The following is a 24,468-nucleotide window of genomic DNA, read 5'->3' as shown; positions in this document are numbered from 1 at the left end:
GGAACGTCTCGCAAAGCTTAAAGGTAAATAAATCATAGATTTCAGGCGGGACGCCTTGTAAAGTCTAAAAATAAGTAAAACGTAGACTTCAGGAAGGTATCGAATGAACAATACGTCTGGCTCAGTCTGAAACAAGGAAACACAGACCCCAGACGGTATCAAATGATCGATATGGCTAGCAAGGTCTAAAACAAAGAAACACAGACCCCAGACAATATCAAATGAACGATACAACTAGCAAGGTCTAAAATATATGGTAATCCTAAGTGGGTTGGTTTAAAGGTTTATAACATGACCTAGTATATAACTAGGGAAAATAGGTTAAGATGGTTTCAAAAATACCGTGATAATTTTTGTTACCTTAAAGCCATTAATTATAAGGTAAACATAGAGATACTTGTAACCATACTGATTGACAATCGAATACTTGACGCCCTGCAGGCGTCGGAATGAATGTGCCATTTGTCACCCCTTGGCTTGGTCGGCCAGGGACTGTAGCTAGCAGTCAGGGTGTGGGAGTGTCTATCCCATATAGATCTATACACACAATGCCCGCTCTCCCTCTAGGAGACTCTGGTTACCAACTCGACAACGGTGAAATCCGTGTCCCGAGGATGTATCTCGTATTTCGAATTCTGTTATAAGTACTGGAATAATGATATAGACTCACGAATGAACTGACTCCTTTGGAATTCTCCGTACTGGAAAGAGTAAATAGAAATCTCCTAACTATTCCTATAATAGTTACTAATGTTTCAGGTATATGATTGGTGAATGGAAGGATGCCCTTGCTACCCAAGGGAAATGAACTGGCTGATGGAAACCTTTATGTCTACACATGTATACATAATATATAACTAATATTTAAACGACCTTCGAACGGATAACCGATACCCACCAGACCACATCCCAACGAGGAAAAGGAAATAAGGCGAACTAGCCGTTCTAAGTCCTTTAAACATTATTTATATAACTATACAAATATAGGCATGCATGTAACGAAATAAAAGCATAGAAGAAAACCTTGGTAAAACCTTTGGAAAATCTTTGAAAAACCTTTCATACACACGCTTTGAAAATAATTTGATAAAACAGTTTAAATGAAGAAAACGTTTGATTGAAACACTGCTGTAACAGGTTTTGAAGGAAAACATACAGCACAAAAAATAGTTTGAGAAATATCTAAACAAGTAACAACATTTTGGAAAACCATTTGAAGTAATTTACTTGGTAAAACAGATGAAAGTGTAGTAAATCCTTTTGCATGTGGGTTATTAATCACATATGATTGATATGATACCTAGCATGTTTCAACTTGTATTCCCCCCCCCCCCCCCCTAAAAGCATTTAAATCATTTGAAAGGTTGATTCAGGGGTATGAACTCACATGTCGTGGGCGATTCGGATGAATGGATGGTATAGGACGCTAGGTGTCAAGTGAAGACTTGAACACACACTCAGATCCTATTTAACATGTAATGATACATTTAAGTATCTAATTAGTCATTTAATAACTAATCAAGCAATTAAGGGTGTCCTACTACATGAAAACACTTTGCTACAAGTGTTAGGAGTACCAAGGGTTGCATATGAAGAGTGTATGGACTCACATTGGAGTTTGCTCCTCAAAGGGTAATACCTAGGGGTGTTTACGGTTTTCATACCACTTCCCCCATGGGTTTACGGCCGTAAACTCATGGAAGTGGTGTCATTCAGTGTTTGAAGGTCTTATATCACTCAAGGAATTATGCTAGACTCGAATCAAGGGCTATGGAAGTGATTAGGGCTCAAAATGGACACTTTATGGAGTTTACGGTCCTTGGACCACTCCCTTGGGAGTTTACGGCCGTAAACACATGATTTTACGGTCGTAAACTCATGTTAGTCCATTTCTCTTGTGCTTTGGTGGTTCTAACTCATGCATGCAAGTTTCTAGTCATTTATATAAGCATAGGAAGGTGTTAAGGGCACTTAAACACCTTGGAAAGGTGTTTACGGTTTTGGGAGACCTTCCCAAACTATAAACTCATGTTTGTCCCTTCAATTCATGTTCTTGGGGATCCTAGTTCATGCAAGTGAGGTTCTACTCCATTACACAACCATTAGAAGGCATTAGGGGCATCTAAACACCTTGTGGAGGTGTTTACGGTTTTGGGATGAACTCCCCAAACCGTAAACTCATATGAACAAGGGGTAAAGGTGATTTTCAAGTGCTAAACTCATCTAGGAAGGGATCTATGCTAGTTGTCAAGGCTTAGAATGAACCAAGGCACACTTTGGCACCCATTTAAGGGTTTACGGTCCAAGAATGTTCTTGGACCGTAAACACCTTATTCTTGGTGTTCTTGGATGATTTCAAGTGTAAACAAGTTTCTATTAAGAACACAAGAAGCTAGGGTAAGTGCACTTACATTCTAGGAGCTTGGATGATCGTTTTTGGCGGATTTGACAAGATGAACTTATGATAGTTGAGAGAATTTCTTGAGTGTTCTTGAGGTGGAAGTTGGAAAAATGAGAGGAAATGACTAAGTCTCATATTTATACTCTCGGGGGTTCGCGGTCAAAAATTCCGAGTTTTTGTCCGTAAATTCCAAATTTTTTGGAGTTCCGCGACTTACGCTAAACACGACAACTCTAAATTTTTCTTCCTTATTTTTGGTTCGCTTGACGAATATTATTTTAAATATTCCAACGGGCTTAAATCCGGCCAAAATTGTTTTGGGATAAATTTGGCTAATTTTTGACGTGCTTAATTACGGCGTTAAAACAAACGGAAATTTCGGGTTGTCACACCTAAGTCTTGAAAGCAAGCACCACAAGTGTAGTGCCTCTAATGGCTCACAAACACCACAAGCTATTGGAGAGGCGATAAAGAGAGAAGGGAGGAGGTAGAAATCGGATCTAGATGCCCTAGGAATCAAGTGGACGATTTCTTATGCCTTAGGGGTCTTTATAGAGGGTTGAGATTAGAGTTTCAGTCCTTATCCTTATCTAGTTGCTTGTCCACCAAGCAATCATAAGATAAGCCTTGATAACCCTTATCTCTTGGACCTTTGGACGATTTCAAGGATATCCTATCCCTTGAATTCGTCCATCCTACTACTAGGATAACCATTGCCCTATTTTGCAACTATCACATAATTACAATTCAGCCCCTCTAGTTTAATTAATTACACCTGATCACAAAATTAATTCCTAATTAATTGTTAAACAATATTAATTAAACAAATATGATTTCTCCTTTAATATATTATTCTTATAACATATTAATAAATCATAATAACCTCTTTCTCTATTTATTTCTCTAGTCAAGTTGCTTTGGTGAAGGCAACCCAAAAGGACCATGCACAACCGGGTCAAGTACTTACCAGATATGGTTACGGGCTTAGACACTCATCCAACAATCTCCCACTTGGATAAGGCTAGTAACCACAAATGCAACGTACAACTCGATTAGCAATCGTAGCTCTCAAAGACACTGTCGAACTTTGATCTTATCAGTAACCTGTCCTTTAGATAAGGGATCGTACAGTCCTCTGTTTTGATATCGTGCAGACAATCTCATGAAACATTGTCACACTTATTGTCTAGCAATTAGTTTCTCGATCTCAGATTTATTTGACATAGAACTTAATTGAAGACATAGATTCAGTCCTGACCGGGCCCGACACATAAGTCAAATCAAATCATCGAGCGGCCGTGATATCGCTTATACCCTCTTAGGATAAAAGTAACAGATAAACTTCGACTTATATGCATTTACTATTCACTAATCAACTATACACAACAATGCGTTTTATGATTTCAATTTACTGATGCGGTTTCACATTATCAATGCACAACCAATTAGTAAACAATAAACCATATATCTTGGTTTTAAGACCATATGATATTATCGTCTTGCGATCACATGCGGTACATTCCATAAAGTGATTCCAGCAAGCGTGGGTTTATTCCAATGCTCAAAACTTGTTCATAAGCACTCATGAACGTTGTAGCAAACCTTTGATATGTCTAATACCATTTAGACAATCTACACACCAATTCATGACAGTCTTCATTCATACCTACTTCCAACATATGAACGACTGTGGACCATTTGAATAATTCGATTATTCTTAATAAACTCAATTATTCTGGAAGTCAGAACATGCAAAGTGAAACAACAGTTAAACAATTAACATAAGACAAAACCTTTAAATAATACTCCTTTATTTAATTATCAAATGTCAATTACATTTATCTATTACAAGTTTCCAAACTACCTAATCCAAACTAATATCATCCTTCAGCCCAATGCTCCTAGCGTGCTGCAAGTGCTTAACCCTACTCAGTCCCTTCGTAAGCGGATGTAACGCCCGTAGATCAGGGCTAGTCAATTTAGAGACGATAGGCATCAAAAATGAATTTTTGATGAAAGATTATTTAGAATGAATAATCTTAACTAAGTTGTAGTATATGTTACAAGGATTCCGTACATATAAAGAACGCCGAAATCCGAGTTATAACGAAGAAGTTATGACATGTCGAAGTTTCGCGACAGAATCGGCACGACACAACGCGACGTAAAAAGTGAATTTACGTTAGAGTGATATTTAGCTTTAGCAATCTAAATGAAAGTCGTATAATACGTTAAACCATGAGCGTGCATAAAAAGAACGCCCAAATCTGACTTCGTATGAGGAAGTTATGACTTTTCTAAGTTTCGACTTAGCGGTATGCAGCCCGAAATACTCGATTTGAGATCGAGCGGTTTTTTAGCCGAAACAATCTAAACGAGAATCGAAGATCTCGTTGTTGGTATCGAAGCGATGAAAAGTTAGGCGAGAACGGACGTCAAACGAAGAAGTTATGAATTTATAACGAAGTTTTTCCTGTCCGGGCCTACTAAAAATAAATAATAAAAATAAAGTCAAAATTACCCGACGAAGTCTAAACGAAAGTTGTAGAGCATAGTCTCACCTACGCATGGATATAAAGAACGTCGAAAACGGAGTTCGTATGAAGAAGATATGAATTTCCGAAGTTTATTAAATAATTAATAATTAAATTTAATTATTAAATCCCGGTATTATCCGAAGACGAGTCATCGGACTCATCCGAAGTACGCCCCGCGTACACCGAGGAATGTCGACACTCGCACTCGAGCACTTCAGATACGTAAGCAGTGACGATTTCGGAGCAGTACGCCCCGCGTACTCCGAGGCTACAGCCTCCTATAAATAGGATGCGAGGGTTCCGGGCTTATTTGCTCATTTCTCCTCGTTTTTGTGCCGAAGCTCTGCGTGTAAACCCCCGAAGCCATCCCGACACCCCGGATCTCATATCCAAGTTAAGAAGGAAGTTTTACGCTCCCGAGATCCCGTGAAGTGCGATTCCCGAGCCGAAGCTCTGCCCGCGAAAAGTTCGATTTTTGTGGAGATCTTCCAGATCTGCTGAGGATTACTACTTCTGCAAGTCGTAGTGTTGTCCGATCATCTTCTGATCAAGTGAGTGTATAGTCACTTTCATCTTACACATAAATATTAAGTATTTTCTATAAAATACGTGCTATGTGTATAATATAAAGTTGTTTATATGTGTGGGTGTATAGTCCCTTTCATAAACACGGGTATAATACAAGTATTGTTTGAATGTATTAAGTATATGTTTGGGAGAGTGTATAGTCACTTTCATCTTACACATAAATATTAAGTATTTTCTATAAAATACGTGCTATGTGTATAATATAAAGTTGTTTATATGTGTGGGTGTATAGTCCCTTTCATAAACACGGGTATAATACAAGTATTGTTTGAATGTATTAAGTATATGTTTGGGAGAGTGTGTGGTTACTTTCTTCTAACACATAAATATGAAATATTTGTTATAAAATACGTGCTATGTGTTTATATATTGTTGTTTATTTGATATGAGTATGGAATGAATGTTTTATATAGTTTTTAAATGAGTTAAACTGTATATGTATTTTATATCTACAAATATGTTGGGTAGAACATGGGCAGATGAGATAGTTGGTATGTGATAAAATGATGAGGTATGAAAGATTATTAAGAATGATATTGGCAGATGCACCAATTAGAGAATGTCATAATGCTAGCAGATGCGCTCAAGCATAGTATTGGTAGATGCACCAAAGAGAGAGTGACATAATACTAGTAGATGCACTTAAGTATAGTATTGGTAGATGAACCTAAAAGAGCATGCCATAATGCTAGCAGATGCGCTTGAGAATAATATCGGTAGATGCACCAAGTAGTGAATGTCGTGATCTTGGCAGATGCGCCAAATAGAGATTGTCATAATAATAGCAGATGCGCTTATAGGATAATCTTGGCAGATGCGCTTATAAGATAATGTCAGCAGATGCGCCTAAAAGAGAATGTCATAAACCTGGAAGTCGCGCCTCATAGTGTATGACATAATCCTGGCAGAGGCGCTTAAAGGATAATGTTGGCAGATGCGCCTTATGTAGCAATGGAAGTTTGTGCTAATTCCTTAGGTCAATCCTTAGGAATGAATGAATGACGGGTAGTTGAATTCCTAGGGTAAAATCCTAAGAAAGATAATAGGGATGGGTAATTGAGTTGATTGTTTGATGGTTGAATATAATAATTATATTATTGTGGGTTGAAAATCCTATATGCTCACCAGGCTCCCAAGCCTGACCCACTCAGTTTTCTTTGCATTACAGGTAATGGCACAAGAGTATAAGTTGGTGGACTTGACAAGAGATTTTGGATTATAGGCCAGTAGTTATGAATAACTGTTGTAAGGTCTATTTTGTTCTGTTTATGCTTTTGGTCTGTATTGAACATGACATCCCGAGATTTTGTTATATAATGAAAATACATTTCTTTAAAGAAATGCTTTGATAATTCTTATCATATTTTGTTTTGGGAACAAATTCCGCAACCGTTTTCTTTAAACGATCACTCTGATTTATAAAACAAAGCATAAACAAATCGGTCTTTTCTGGCCGTGAAAATGGGGATGTCACAGCGGATCTGCTGGGTTATCTTCTGATGATATCCTCTTAACCACGAGATGTCCTTCTTCTACTCGATGTCTAATAAAGTGATACTTTCTGTCGATATGCATCGGTCTTTTCTGGCCGTGAAAATGGGGATGTCACAGCGGATCTGCTGGGTTATCTTCTGATGATATCCTCTTAACCACGAGATGTCCTTCTTCTACTCGATGTCTAATAAAGTGATACTTTCTGTCGATATGCCGAGATCTACCATGATCCCTCGGTTCCTTGGTTAAGGCAACTGCTCCTTCATTATCACAGAAAATTTCATAGGCTCCTTTATGGCAGGTACAAATCCAAGGTCACCAATGAAGTTCTTCAAACATATCGCCTCCTTTGATGCTTCGCTCGTTGCAATGTACTATGATTCGCACGTTGAATCAGCTACAGTTTCCTGCTTGGAACTTTTCCAAGTCACTGCTCCTCCATTTAGGGTAAAGACCCAACCCGATTGCGAACGGTAGTTATCCCTGTCGGTCTGGAAGCTGGCATCACTATACCCTCGCACCTTTAATTCTTCACTCCCTCCGAGGACTAAAAACCATTCTTTGGTCCTCCGAAAGTACTTAAGGATATTCTTGACTGCAATCCAATGAGCTCGGCCAGGGTTCCCTTGATATCTACTGACCATGCTCAAAGCAAAGGCCACATCAGGGCGAGTACAAGTCATAGCATACATGATCAAGCCAACTACGGAAGCGTAAGGTACTCGGCTCATCTCTGCTATCTCGGCTTCGGTACTCAGACTTTGAGACTTACTCAACTTGGCATTACTTTGCATCAGTAGTTCTCCCTTTTTTGAGTTTTCCATACTAAAACGTTTTAGTACCTTATCCAAGTAAGTATTCTGACTAAGTCCTATTAGTCTCTTACTTCGTTCTCTCACTATCCTTATTCCCAAAATATAGGAAGCCTCTCCGAGGTCCTTCATAGCGAAGCACTTCTCGAGTCAAGACTTAACCTCCTGCAGAGTCGGGATGTCGTTTCCTATGAGTGGTATGTCATCGACATACAAAACGAGGAAGATAACTATACTCCCATTGGCTTTGACATATACACATGATTCATCTTCGCTTCGTACAAATCCAAACTCTTTGACTTTCTCATCAAAGAAAAGATTCCATCTGTGAGACGCTTGATTAAGTCCATAAATGGACTTCTCAACCTTGCACACTCTATTTGGATGCTTGGCATCGACAAAACCCTCTGGCTGAGCCATGTAAACATCCTCAGCCAACTTCCCATTAAGGAAAGTGGTCTTGACATCCATCTGCCATATCTCATAATCATGAAATGCAGCAATGGATAACATCACCCTAATAGACGTTATTTTCGCAACCGGTGAGAAGGTCTCCTCATAGTCAACTCCAGGAGTTTGAGTAAAGACCTTTGCCACCAATCGCGCCTTATACGTGTGTACATTCCCATCCACGTCGGTCTTCTTCTTGAAGATCCATTTGCACCCAACCATCTTACGTCCGGGCATATTGTCAACCAAATTCCAAACTTGGTTGTCATACATAGACTGAATCTCGTTGTCCATCGCCTCTTTCCATTTTACAGACTCTGGGCCTGTCATGGCTTCCTTATAGCTATTAGGTTCATCTAGATTTATTAGTGTACCATCACTAATATACGTGTCCCCTTCGGTAGTAATATGAAAACCATAAAACTGGGGTTGAACTCTAACTCTTTCAGAACTTCTAAGAGGTAAGGACTCGTCAATTGGTTCAACCGGAGTTTCCTCCTCGGGTTGAGCGCCAGCGGTAGAGGTTCCTTCATCACTCGACTCTTGAATCTCTTCGGGATCGATCTGCCTCCCACTGTTTCCTTGGTTTATGAGTTCTCGCTCTCGGAAAACCCCTCTCCTCGCAACGAAGACAACATTGTCACTCGGTATGTAGAAGAGATATCCAAAGGATCTCTGCGGGTAGCCGATGAAAATACATCGCTCACTACGAGGTTCGAGTTTGTCGTGAGTCTCTCGTCTTACAAAAACCTCACAGCCCCAAACCTTGATATGTGCCAACGAGGGAGCTTTCCCTGTCCACATCTCGTGAGGTGTTTTGGCAACCTTCTTTGTAGGGACTCGGTTAAGGATATGGGCGGCAGTCTCTAAGGCATACCCCCAGAATGAGATAGGTAGTGAAGCACGACTAATCATAGAACGGACCATGTCTAACAAGGTTCGATTACGCGTTTCTGCCACACCATTCAACTGCGGTGTCCTAGGTGGCGTCAATTGCGAAACTATTCCACATTCCTTGAGATAGTCGTGGAATTCAAGACTTAGGTACTCTCCTCCTCGATCGGATCGAAGCATCTTGATTTTCCTACCCAATTGATTCTCCACTTCATGTTTGAACTCTTTGAACTTTTCAAACGTTTCTGACTTGTGCTTGATTAAGTAAATATACCCATATCTACTATAATCATCGGTGAAAGTCACATAGAAACGGTTCCCATCCTTTATGGTGGATCTAAAGGGCCCACATACATCGGTATGTATGAGATCTAATAAACCCTTACCCCTCTCACAAGTGCCAGTGAAGGGTGACTTGGTCGTCTTTCCAATTAAACAAGATTCGCACGTGTCATCTTCCCTAAGGTCGAATGACTCCAACACTCCATACTTTTGGAGTTGGGCTATGCGCTTCTTGTTGACATGTCCAAGAAGACAATGCCACAAACATGCTTTATCCATACTATTGGAAGAATCCATACACAACACATCATTTCCTAGGTTATCTACAACCATAACAGTTTCATAAATTCCATTACAAGGCATTGCTTCAAAGTATAAAACACCATTTAGATAAGCATAAATAGAACCATTCTCATTATTAAACGAATATCTAAATCCTTGTCTAAACAAACCATGAAATGAAATGATGTTTCTTTCCATATTTGGCGAGTAGCAAGAATTATTTAAATCTAAACCTAATCCATTACTAAGCACTAAAGAATACACTCCAATCTTGGTGACAGGCGACGATCTTCTGTTTCCCATGATTAGATTTATTCTTCCATGCTCCACATCCATATTTCTTCTTAGTCCCTGCAAATCAGAACAGATTTGGTAACCACATCCTGTATCAAGAACCCAAGAAATAGCATGAGATGAATCATTAGATTTAATTGTGTAAATACCTGCGAAATACGGCTTGATCTTCCCATCCTTGATGGCTTGCAGATATTCCGGGCAGCTTCTCTTCCAATGCCCTATTTTGTGGCAATAGTGGCACTCTGCCTCCTTTGGGTTAGAGTTAGGCTTAGCAGGGCCATCTTTGGTCCCACTAGAAGAAGAACCATCTTGGGACTTTCCCTTATGGTGGCTCTTTGACGGATCCTTCCTCTTCTTGCCCCTTCTTTTCCCAATTGCCAAAACAGGAGCAACGGGTGGAGTGGGAGTTGGTGCAACATACTTTTCCTTGAGGTTGCTCTCAGCAGTCCTTAGGAGCCCTTGGAGTTTGCTTAGGGTAACCTCTTCCTTGTTTATGTGGTAGGTCATCCTAAATTGGTTGTAGCATGAGGGCAAGGAGTGAAAAACAATGTCGATGGCCAAATCCTCCCCAAAGTTAACATTTAACTTGCGAAGACGATCAACATATCTTTGCATCTTTTGCAAGTGCACGGTAAGAGATTCTCCACTTCCCATCTTAGCGGTGATCATGTTCGTGATGATCTCATAGCGCTCTTGCCTCGCGCTTTGGTGGTACCTCTCCATTAAGTCTTGATGCATTTCATACGGATACATGTCCTCATAGGACTTTTGGAATTCTTGGTTCATAGTGGCTATCATGATGCAATGGACTTTCGTTGCATCACGTTCATGGGTTTCAAAGACAGCCATTTCTTCGGGAGTAGCAATTTCTGGATTTATCTTCTCAAGCTTCTCGTCGAGGACATACTCTTTGTCCTCGTAGCGCGCAATTGTGCGAATGTATCTTATCCATTCGCTAAAGTTCGATCCATCAAAATTCACTTTTTGACAAAGACTCATTAGCGTGAATGAGTTAGCAGCAACGTTGTTCGTGTTAGCCATCTACAAATAGAAAGGACAAAGTTTGATTAGAATTGAACCCCTAATTAAACACCCAAAATGAAAAATTAGGGTTAGGACCCAACAACATTATTTACATATTAGAAAAGGGATGTCGTAATCCAACACGCAAATAATTTGAAGGTAAGTGAATGACGATTCACTAATTCTTCACCATGAAAAACATAAGCTTAAGTTTTAAATGTATTGAGAATTCCTAGATTTTCTTGGAGATTCATTGAACTTTTCAATGGCATGTTTAAATCTCGATATGCCCCTCTCATTTGTGAATGGGATGCCGAGAATCACAAAGTGGGTGTGAATAACCATGCAAATCTACATGGTGCCTTCATTGTTACAATCACCTATTCGATGTGCCGGTAAACCACACACGCTCCATCGAACTATGACAAACAATGAATTACCCTTTTCTACCTTTGATTAGAACCAATTAGTGTGCCGGTAAACCACACACACTCCACTAACTTCTTAGCAAGGGTGCAAAGTGTAATTTCATGGGATTGCATTAATTCACTTTTGCCTAAAGTAACTAGGATTGAGAATTTGTAAAAACGTTTAGTTACTTTATATAGATTCATTATACTTATTAATGAAGAGAGGATTTCCCTATCCTACCCGTTCGGCTAACGACCCTCCACCAGTCAAGCAAGCGGTGGGTGTGAGTGTATACCCATTAAGCGCCATTTTATAGGCAGCAACCTTATACCCACCTTATAGACCGACTTCGTAAATGAGGCCTACTAACGGTAAGACTAGCATTTTAATTATACATATATATATATATATATATATATATATATATATATATATATATATATATATATATATTCATTAAGCTTGTAATAATATAATAGTATAGTGTGTATTTTAAACATTTCAAAATACTAGGGTTTTAATCTTCAATTTAAAATTTTCGAATTTAATACCATTTAAATTAAAATTTTAAATATTAAAACTATTGATTTAATAATTATCTTAAAATTAAACTATTTATTTAAATTATCAAATCATAAGGGATTATCTAAATCATAAGGATAATTACCATTTAAACAATTAACTTATCCTAATCCCTTTAATCCCTTTAAATTTTGAAAAATAAGGTGATGGGATAATTCAAAATCTTTAATTACCATGTTTAACCATTAAAGGATAATTACAAGATATGGGATTATGCAAATCCCTAAAATTTAGGATCTTATCTTGGGGAAGGAGGCTAATCTCGAAATCTTAGGGTTTGCAAACCCTAGATTTCGAAATCTTGGACAAAAGGAAAGGATTCAAAAAACCCTTTCAAAATTTTCGCAAATTAGGGTTAGGAAACCCTAATCTCGAAATTTCTTGCCTCCTAGGATTTATTGGCTATAAACCATAATTTGTCAAGTTCATACAATTATATAATACTAATTGAAAACAAGTTAACCAAAGGCTCTGATACCACTGATGGGTTTTATACAAACCATCACTTGGATAAAAGGCTTCTCTCATGGTTCACCTCTCACCCTTACCTCATGGTCTAAATTACCTCTTCATCATTTTATTTTTGTCACACAGAAACTATTTCATCTACCCATGTTTTACCCCAACATATTTGTAGATATAAAATAATTATACAGTTTAAATCATTTAAAACATGTATAAAATCGTTCACCTAGCATAGATAGCAAGTGTTCAGATAATATGCACACATAGCACGTAATTTATATAAATATGTGTAAGCTGAAAGTAACTATGCACTCACTTGGGAAGGTGGTGACTCAGCACTCGGACAACGCTTCGATACTTTCAAAACAATTTTCCTTCGATAAAACCTAGTATCAATACTACTAGTGTTTAGTCTAACAATAACCGCGACAAATTAATAGTCTGAATATTATTATTATTATTATATAAGCGTTAAATAACACTCAATATAACTCATAATAATAGCCTAAATAATTATTATAAGGTCCTAATAACATTACTATGTTGAAACATAAGCTATACTAAAGATAGGTTAGGCGTAGCTCACTTACAGCGGGTTTTCTCGAAAATCGGGCTTCGCTGGAGTAGCGTTCCTGAGCCGAAAGACTCTTTTCTCGGGACTCTGGGAGCCTTGGGGTTTCCTTCGGGTGCTAGGGGGTTTACCTAGGCTTAGGGGGGGAGGGGTTGGGAGGCTAGAGAGAGAAACTAGAGAGAGAAAGCATGTTGGAGAGGTGTGAAGAGAAGTGAATGCCCGACACCTCTATTTATAGGCTGAATTCCTGATGGACTCGCCGAGTCAGTGCCACGTGTCGTCACCTGATGGCTTTTCTTGGGGAGAAAGCCTTGGCCCATATTCAGCCACGTCACCCCTTTTGCAGCAACACCCTGCCGACTTCTAAACCTCGTAACTTTCACATACAAGCTCCGTTTTTGACGTTATTTTTTTCCACGCGTAGGTAAAATCAAGATCTACAACTTTCATTTAGACTCCGTTGGATAATTCTCGACCGTTCTTAAATTTAACTGTAGGAGGCGTTTAGACTGTTAAATGACCGCGAAGAATTCGTAACTCCTTCATACGGACTCCGTTTTCATTTATCTTTTTACCGTTGAGTTCCTATTAATGAGATCTTCAACTCTTATTTAGGTCGCGTAAGCCGAAAACCGCTCGAACTAAAATTCGAGTTTCGGGTCGTGCAGTGCTAAGCCGAATCTTAGAAAAATCATAACTTCCTCATACGAAGTCAGATTTGGGTGTTCTTTTTATGTATGTTCTCGATTTAACGTATACTACAACTTTGGTTTATATCACTAAGGCTAAAAACTCCTCTATCTTAAATTCACTATTTACGTCTCCCGGTGTCGTGTCGGTTTTGCCGTAAAACTTCGACGAGCCATAACTTCTTCATTATAACTCGGATTTTGGCGTTCTTTATATGTACGGAAACCTTGTGAAATATTCTACAACTTGGTTAAGATTATTTATTCTAAATAATCTTTTGTTGAAAAGTCGTTTTCGACCCCTATTGCCTCTAAATTGACTAGCCCGGATCTGCGGGCGTTACAATTATCTCCCCCTTAGGATGATTACGTCCCGGAATCATCAATGAAACATGGCTCGTATAATGACTCCATACGCCATCTCTTCATCCTAGGTAATAATTATAACTTCTATATTCCTTCAAGTCTATCTCTTAGACTCATTTACTGTAAGCAATACTCGATCGTGCACCTGGTCTCTACCTCAGGCTAGACTCCAAATTATGACCTTCAAGTCACAATCTCGATCCTCACTGGATACGAACTTAAGATAAGTTCTTTTATTACTACTATGGATCAATGTGTCATACTCTAATGACCTATCATCGTATGTTGCAACGCTTAGACTTAGGTCTCTTAGAGTCAAATTCCAGAATGGAATATGCCTTCCTTCATGGTCTAATGTGATATGATCACATTTTAACATGTAGCATTTCTAGCTACCAATTTCTTTAACAACGAGTGTGATACTTCTATTGATCGCTTTGATTTCAATCGTTTGGTTTAAGTCGGACGCTACATCAAACTTGGTTCTCTGAACCACATAACCTACTCATCGTAGTCGGAATCAATGTGGCATGACCACTAGGGTCAGAATAACAATCGTCTTCTTAGTCATTTACCGAAACGATGGTAACGACATTCTTGAATAAAACGAAATTAGTTATTGGCTTCTTGGTAACCTTGTGACTTTCCCTGATCTAAGTGTGAGTCCTGTGCTTCTGGTAGTATAGGCCTCTACTACCATCCACACCTACTCATACTCGTCCCAAGTATTGTCTCGCAGTTTTCCAAGTCACTATCACAAAAAACAATTTTAACACATAAAAAATGTGTCCAAATAATCACAAATTTTTCCCTAGATTCTACTAGGACTTCTTCCATACGTATCTTCAATCTTCAATTCTGCTTCAACTCGGTGGAAATGCCATACGATGGGTCAACTTCATGAATTACGCCAATCATTCCATCATCCTGCCAATCGAAGGTGTACTTCGGATGTACTGTACTCTTCTAAACGTATTGCATGACATATTCTAAAGGCAAGATACCACTCTTATGATATCTTCTGATAGGTGTCATTCACTATCATAAGCCTTTTCATTTCCTTTATTTACTCAATTCTCTATGAGTCCTTATCATGACATTCTATTCTCCAAAGCAGGCGTTTGGTGTATCGAGACGAGAATACAGATAGAGGAAGAATTAGACGCGTATTCCTCCTTATTACTCCAAAAAGTTACATGCCAGTTCTAATATCTTAATTAAACGTTTAGAAATCTGAACACATAAAATTTCCAGATCCGGTCAGCAACAGACCATAGATCCGATCATATAATGCATATCATAAATCATTTAGCACATAAAAAAATGTTAGGAATTTTCCCTAAATAAGCTAGTGCTTGTGTCTATTCAGGTATATTACCTAAATTTTATTAGATACACTCCTCACAATCATTGCTTAGCATTCTAAGTTTAAGCCTAGAAATAAATCCATATTCCTAGTTCACTTAAACTAATGCTCTGATACCAACTATGACATCCCTATTTTCACGGCCAGAAAAGACCGATTTTGTTTATGCTTTATAAAAATCAGAGTACTTCTTTTCATAAAAATGTTGCGGAATTTGTTCCCAGAAAAATACGATAAATACGTTATAAAAACATTTTTGAAGAAACGTATTTTATTCATTTTAAAACGTTTTGGGATGTCATTGTCAATACAGGAACATAAGCATAAACGAAACTTACATTTATTTACACTAGTGATCAACATCTCTTTAATCTCTCAGTGTAATGTCACTTCATATCGACACTTGTGATATAAATAAACTGAGTGGGTCGGGTTGGGAAACCTGATGAGTACATAGGGTTTTCAACCCACAATAATATAATTATTATGTTTAATCATCAAACAGTTAACCCAATTACCCATCCCCATTATCTTCTTTATTCTTAAGGATCTACCCTAAGAATCAGCTATTTCTTGTTCATTCATCCCTAAGGAGTATCCTAAGGAATATGTACGAATTCAATCATTGTAAATGAAACATCTATCAAGCACAACTGCTAGTTCTGTCACTTAGGCGCAGCTGCCAAAATTGTGACATTCTCTATGGTGCGCATCTGCCGGGATAGTCCTTTGGGCGCATCTGTCGGGGTTATGAGGTTCTCTATTAGGGGCTTCTGCCGGTAGAGTTCCTTTAGGCGCATCTGCCAGGGTTTTATTGACAGTATCGTTTTTGAGAGTTCACTTGCAATACATATCAATGGGTTTTTAGAGTACACCTGGTGAATACACAGTTCAAAACACCTACAGGTTGCGAGCCTGCTAGTGTCCACTGGACTGTCTAGAATAGTCCGTGGTTGTCATCCATACTCTGCTGGATGACGGGGCCATCACTTGGGTAAAAGGCTTCTCTCATGGTTCACCTCTCACCCTTACCTCATGGTCTATATTACCTCTTCATCATTTTATTTTTGTCACACAGAAACTATTTCATCTACCCAAGTTTTACCCCAACATATTTGTAGATATAAAATAATTATACAATTTAAATCATTTAAAACATGTATAAAATCGTTCACCCAACATAGATAGCAAGTATTCAGATAATATGCACACATAGCACGTAATTTATATAAATATGTGTAAGCTGAAAGTAACTATGCACTCACTTGGGAAGGTGGTGACTCAGCACTCGGACAGCGCTTCGATACTTTCAAAACAATTTTCCTTCGATAAAACCTAGTATCAATACTACTAGGGTTTAGACTAACGATAACCGCGACAAATTAATAGTCTGACTATTATTATTATTATATAAGCGTTAAATAACACTCGATATAACTCATAATAATAGCCAAAATAATTATTATAAGGTCCTAATAACATTACTATGTTGAAACATAAGCTATACTAAAGATAGGTTAGGCGTAGCTCACTTACAGCGGGTTTTCTCGAAAACCGGGCTTCGCTGGAGTAGCGTTCCTGAGCCGAAAGGCTCTTTTCTCAGGACTCCGGGAGCCTTGGGGCTTCCTTCGAGTGCTAGGGGCTTTACCTAGGCTGGGGAGTTTGGGAGGCTAGAGAGAGAAACTAGAGTGAGAAAGAATGTTGGAGAGGTGTGAAGAGAAGTGAATGCCCGACACCTCTATTTATAGACTGAATTCCTGATGGACTCGCCGAGTCGGTTCACTGACTTGCCGAGTCAGTGCCACATGTCGTCACCCGATGGATTTTCTTGGGGAGAAAGCCTTGGCCCATATTCAGCCATGTCACCCCTTTTGCAGCAGCACCCTGCGACTTCTAAACCCCGTAACTTTTGCATACGAGCTTCGTTTTCGACGTTATTTTTTTCCACGCGTAGGTAAAACCAAGATCTACAACTTTCATTTAGATGTTGTTTGTTTTTTCTAAAGCAAAATGTCTGCAGTCTGCGGACCACATCTGTAGACCTCTGCGGTAGAAGAGGTGGACCAAACGTCTGCAGTCTGAAAAAAAAAACAGTTTGTTTTTTAACATCTGCGGGCTACTAAAATAAACTGAAATCGAAATAAACTGATTTTTTTAAACTTCAAAGTGATTTTTTAATATTTTTATGACTTTGTTATAAATAATTAACGAATCTAGATCAATTTTTATGTATTATTGTATAAAAAATAAAAATAAAAATGGTATGAATTAATGTATATATTTTATAAAACCAGCAACTTTGATTGCAAAATTATAACTAAACATTATAATTAGTGATCAAAGAATTTGATACATAAATGGATGGAAATAAACTTCGATATTTTCAATTAAATCCATTAAAAACGTACCATAAATATTTTTTCGAGAAATTGACGATATTGTATTAAATAATGTTTTACAAAATTTGGCAAAAAAAAATATAAGAATATATTATGATTTTTTTTCATATTTATATAAACAACTTCAACGACTATTATTGTAATAAATCTTTATTTATAAATTTGTCAAAAATATCATGTTTGTAACGTCGAACGTTTTTTTTGAAGTTTTGTAAAAAAAAATTTCAAATTGTTTATCATTTATAAAGTTGGAAAAAATATAAATTAAAAAAAATAATGATATATATGTTTTTTGAAGCTAGAAGATGTCTGAAGATGTTAGAAGACTCTGGTCCACATCTGCGCCAAGAAGAGGACGCGCAGACATTTTTAGGTCTGCAGTCTTCAAAAAAACAAACAATTTGCGAAAGCTAATGTCTGCGCGTGGTCTGCATGGCTCAGACAGAAGAGGCCACGCAGATTTGTAGACAAAAAGCAAACACTACCTTAATTACCCAAATTGTGTCGGTTCCAAAAAAAAAAAAAAACGGTTCCAAAAAAGTTACCCAAATTGTGGGCCTTGATCCTTTGACTTTGAACGTTTTATCACACATCTGTTATGGGGTTTCATCATTCATAAAATAAGCCCATCAAGCTAACTTAATTAATATTATTCCCATTAAGTTAAATTAAAAATATATTTAAATACTTTAGAATAATTATAAGTTACTCGTGTATTTTCTGCGTGATACTTATGATTAAGTTATTCATTTAGGCTAAGTTATTCATTTAGGCTAAGGAGTATTGTCGCTAAGTTTTCATTAGAAAAGTGACGATCATATTATCGTCCCGTCATGTTTACTATATGTTAGTACCACATCGACGCCTTTGGGAATGGTTACCAATGTATATCATTTATATTTTTTATATTTTATATTTTTTTGGTATTAAATTAAACAAAAACATAATTTTAAACTAAAAGAACATTTTATAAATCAAAGCATTACATTAAAAACCACATTACAAATTGAAAATACATAAAAATAAAACATAGAAATTTAAAACCTACATTACTTAGAAAAAACATAAAAATAAAAACATAAAAAATTAAAATAATTTAAGAGTCTTAAATGTCGTAAAAAAAATTGTAAAGTAATTTATTAAAATTTTATAAATGCAATTTTGCTGTAACCTAAGGGTGATGAAGTGAAATTTTTATAAACCGCAAAAGAAATATTAAATTGGGGGTTACTTGCATAATAAAAATTTAAATAAGAGACAATTAAGATATAACTTCAATTAAAAAGAAAAGCAATAAAAAAATTCTAATCACTCCCTTTTCAACGGTAAAATGCTTCCACCAATCATTTTCTCCGTAATCATCTGTGAAACACTTCACTCCATAACACATTTACTTCTTTATAGGGCGGTGTTCACTAGTGATTTCCTATGCCACATCGACTCTTACGCATATGAAAGTTCACCATACCGTAATGCCTTAGGTTAGAAAAACGGCCCTTTTATGCAAATTATATGATTGAGAATCCCAACGCCAACATAGATTGAAGATTTTTTTTAGGTTTTCTGAAACAAAAATGAGTCCACCTCTATTTATATACAACATGGATGAGTTTCTTATCGTCTATTGTAACTTCACAATATTAAGAGTTAGGGAGAGAACTCGTGTTTAGCGATGATACTAAGCATAAATATATAAAATAGTTAAAGGAATTTTGGGATCAAAATACCGTATGTAACTTTTAAAACAATCAAAATTTTCACTAATATATGTCGTTGAATCTGTAGGGCCATACAAACTGATCAATGGGCCTGGCTATAATGGCAAAAGTATGAAAAATGATACAAACCGACCGCACTAGTTGAATCAAGATCATTAGTGTAACATCTCAAAATCCATGACCAAAAATTTCATTTTTAATATAACTACAACACATTTGTAACTTGGTTCACACATTGAAAAACATTTCAAATAAAACATTTATCATAGTTCATTCCCAGAAATCACATTTTGCGGAAAACATAGGTGTATGCATTGCGTTCGTCCTGAGCTCCTTTATTTGAAAACTGGAGGTACCTGAAACCAAAACTGAAAACCGTACGTACGAAGCTTAGTGAGTCCCCTAAATACCACATACCATACATATCAACATACTGCCTAGCATATATGGGTGTTGGCCTACCCATTCAGTCTCTTTCAACCGAATATTGTCTAGCATATAAGCACATAAATCACATACTATCATACATAACCATGAGCCATACATATCATTCATATATTATAATCAGTAAGGATGATGTGTGTCGATACATAGTCTTGTTATTATGCCACGGGCCGCCACATGACCTTTCATGCCAAGCCGGGGGCCACCCTCTGGGTCTTACAGACAAGTACCAAGAGCCACCTCCTGGTCTTTCATACAAGCATCACAAAGACAACTAGCATACATACTGTTCTGCTTTGCTAATTAGCATATAGTGTGCCAGGAGCCACCTCCTGGTCTTTCATACATAATGCCTAGGGCTAACCCCCGGGTCTTCCTACCATACATGAGCCAAATGGATCAGCATTGGTGCCTTCGACTCATACAATCAGTGAGGACACCTCGAATGCAAAAACTCCCTGGAAGAAATCCATAACTGCAGCCCCACTAGCTTTCCGAGCTATCAATACCAGAACCAGATAAAATCTTTGTTAATATGCCAAAACCCTCAAGTTTGGCCCAAGGTCAAACTTGGTCAAAAGTCAATGGTCAATGGAAGTCAAAGTCAACAAATCAAACTTCAGGCTAAGTACGCCCATCATACTCAGCTCATACGCATGGCGTACTTACCAACTAGAATCGGGACCCCATACGAGTACGCGCAGCGTATTTGAAGGTACCCTCGGCGTACCCGACCAAATGACACTTTTCCATTAAGTGATTAATCTCTTAAGTCCTTTCATCCAACACTCAGATCTAGTCCCACAACATCATTCTAAGTCATAAAGTTTCCACCTTTATGACTTCCCATGTCTAGAAAAGGTCCAAAAGCTAAAACCTTAACTTATTAATCCATTAAGACATCATGATACTCTCATGGAAGGTATAGAAGGATCAAGATTACATTTTTATGGATCCTAAAAGCTCCATAATGGATAAAGTTTCCAACTTTATCCATTAGAATGGTCCAAACTACCAAGATCTAACCTTTAAGCATCAAATGGGACCAAAAGTGCACCTTTTTCAACTTAATCCATTAAGTCCAAGTCTCCAACCTTCAGATCTGAATCACAATGATGTTTAGATAGATAAAGTTTCCAACTTTATCTATAAAAAGGTCACAAAATTTGAAGATCTAAACTTTATGCACTAAAATGACCAAAAGCTCATAACATCCAAAACTAGCTAGAACTAACAAATGCATCATCAAGATTCAAACTTTATACCTCTAGAAGATAGATCAAGGTGAACAAACTCCAGATCTACAAGCTCTAGTGCTGTAACCAATACTTCTACAAGAAGTTCCTTCTTCTCCAAGGTGCACCATGTATACTCCAAAGCACTCAAAATCACCTTCTTTTAGCTCACAAGGCTCATCTAAGGTTAGGGTTTCATGAAAGGGGTGTTGGAGGGGTGGAGGTTGAGAATGGAGTGGGTTTGGGGGAGTTTAGGAGCTTAAATAGGGCTTAAACCACGGAAATAGGGTTTAGGCACTGATTGCGTATGCCCAGTGTGCTCCCGGTACGCCCAACGTACTCAGGATTCCATTAGTACGCCCAACATACACCTTTTTGTACGCCCAGCGTACTTCAAACAGTCATAACTTCTTCGTTCTAAGTCCGTTTTTGACGTTCTTTATATCCACAGAAAAGTATTGAGGAGTTCTACAACCCTATCTAATTACGTTTGACTTAAAACACATCGAACTAAAATCCATAATTCATAAAAGAATTCAGAAATACTACATTCCCATTTTACCCTTTGACTCCAAAGTGCAAACCGAACTATTGGGTCACATATCTACATTACCCACATCCAAATGTGCCTAAATCTTACCTTTTTAAAGGTCCTAATCCTTATGATGACCGCTCATCGGGCCACAACCTCGAATTAGGAATTGATTCGGAACAGGGCGTTACAAGTAGCTTTAAAAATTGAAACCAAATTTCATCGTTTCTAGATCGGTCTTAAGCCTAAGTCGAGTATTCGATTTCATGTGCACATCTACCTATAGGTTATTATTGAGGAATGACATTGCAATCGAATGCTAAAAATAACCCCCAAATACAAATCAGATCCTTCTACTAAAGTATATTAGAAGGATTTGGTATGTGCAAAGGGATTACCAAAAAAACTACAATGGAATTTATATACTATATAATTTCATGAAAGAAAACCATTTATATAATTTGTAACAGATTTTTTAAATGGACAAGTCGTTAATATAATTGGAAAATGTTGGATCGCATAGTTGTATAAATTTGATGATGCAAAGTATATACATTATAATTATATGATATGCTGATGGAAGTTTATATATCGAAGACTGAAGAACATCCCCTAATGAGTGAAAGACACTGAAGACACTATTAACACTAAAGGCATGAAGAAACCATTCACTAAAGACTGATCAGTGTGTCCATACGCTGAAGGTCCTACATTGATGACACATTGATCATGTGATACACTGATGACACACGATGATGGTCACATACTATGTACTAATGCTGAAGTTGCATGAGCTGAAGTTGAAGCTGATTTGTGGATGACTCTCTGATGCTACTGTTGATGCTCTGATCAGCGTGTGATGTGTCGGTGTTGATAACCGAATCTAGAGAAGATCTAATATGATCCATTCCTTGTATACCAGATTAGTTTATATTTAGATTAGATACAATCTCTTAATTGGAGGGATTCACTAGAATATATTAGTATATATTCATGTATTAGGGTAAAACCCTAATTACGTCTTTGTGATGACTATATGTCAATTGCTCTGTGCATCCATTCTCTTTATGAGAACCCTATTTCTTATTAAAAGTATCTTTGTGATCATCCTCGTTCTCCTATTTCTATTTACTCTTTATTATGTTTTTTGCTCTTCATTATCCATACTTGAGTGTATCCGTTCAATACAAACCTTCAATTGGTATCAGAGCAGGTTTTTGATACATTCTAGATTCAGTAGTTCAAGCATTTTTCAAAGACTCGAAAATAAGTAGAAGAAGAAGAAGAAGAAGAAGAAGAAGAAGAAGAAGAAATCTTATACAATCATCCGATTACGAAGAATACATCAGAATTAGAAAAGAAAGAGTATGGTATGTTTTCATATCTTTGGTACTATTTAACTGCAACAAGTATGTTTGGTCCTTATAATGTCTCTAAGATGAGAGAGCTACTTTTAAGTGGGAGGATTAACAAAGATACAAATTTTCTTAATGAAGAAGAAAATAATGAAAGCAAAATAAATAAATATGCAATCCATGTAAGTCCTTTATCTTATTTTCATGAACTAATGTATGATCCAAAGGCTCCACTCTCTGTGTTCTTCACTGTTGAACTTGATCTAAAAGACAAAATCATTAATCATAATCAAGAAGATATAAAAGTGTTGAAGAAGAAACTGATAGAAAAGGAGAAGGAGATATCAAATATGAAGTAGGAGATTAAAGAAGAGGATGTTCAGAAGAAAAGTTATTCATCTGTTAGTGTTCAAAAAGAAGTAATACCTGACGAAAACCATTTTCAAGAAACCCTAGTTCTCACCCTGGTAAAGATCACAACAACTCTTGCACTAACAAGGCTCATGTTCATAAGCCTCATGCTGCCAAGTTAGCTCGCCCTGTCAAGGTTTTTCACGCTGACAAATCAGTTCACACTGATAAGCTTCTTCACACTAACAAGATTGTTGACATTGTTAAGCTATCTCAAGCTATGAAGACTTCATCTCACCATTTCAAGACTCAAGCTCCAAATCCAACCTCAAACATTAAAATGTATCATGTAAGTAAGATTCCTAATGTATGTTGTTGTTTTAATAATGCTTCTTACAAGGGGGAAAAATCAAAGAAAAGAAAGCAGAGGCCTCAAACAAAGAAGACTTGGGTTCCAAAGAAGACATCTCTAGAACCTAAAAAGATGAAGCAAGTATGGTTTCCCAAAAAAACATCTTCACAACATGATTCAAAGCCAACAACTAAAGTTAGAAAGATTCATTGGAAACAAAAGTTTCCATAAAAAAGGAAGAGTGTTTTTAAACCTTAAGGTTGTTGTTCTACATTTGATCAGAGATTCTTTGGAGAAGTGAGATATGTTCCAAAACCTAGTCTCAAATGGATTCCTAAGGTTATTGTAGAAGTGTTTATTCGAGCATAAGAATCAAATCAGAGTAAAATGATGTAATATGAACATAAGAAGTAAATAAGATCTGGTTTAGCTCAGATTACTTTTAGAGAACAAGAGTACAAAACTGATAGTAAATGATTGGAAAACTCTACCATCAACTCTATATTCAGCTCCTATTTATAGGAGGTTGAAAGTGCAAAAAATACTAAGGCTAGACATTACGCTTCGTTAAA

This window comes from Lactuca serriola, chromosome 1 (genome assembly GCF_051521515.1).
Source record: "Lactuca serriola cultivar US96UC23 chromosome 1, Lser_US96UC23_V15, whole genome shotgun sequence".
Classification (NCBI taxonomy): Eukaryota; Viridiplantae; Streptophyta; class Magnoliopsida; order Asterales; family Asteraceae; genus Lactuca; species Lactuca serriola.
Note: the sequence above shows the minus strand (reverse complement) of the source record.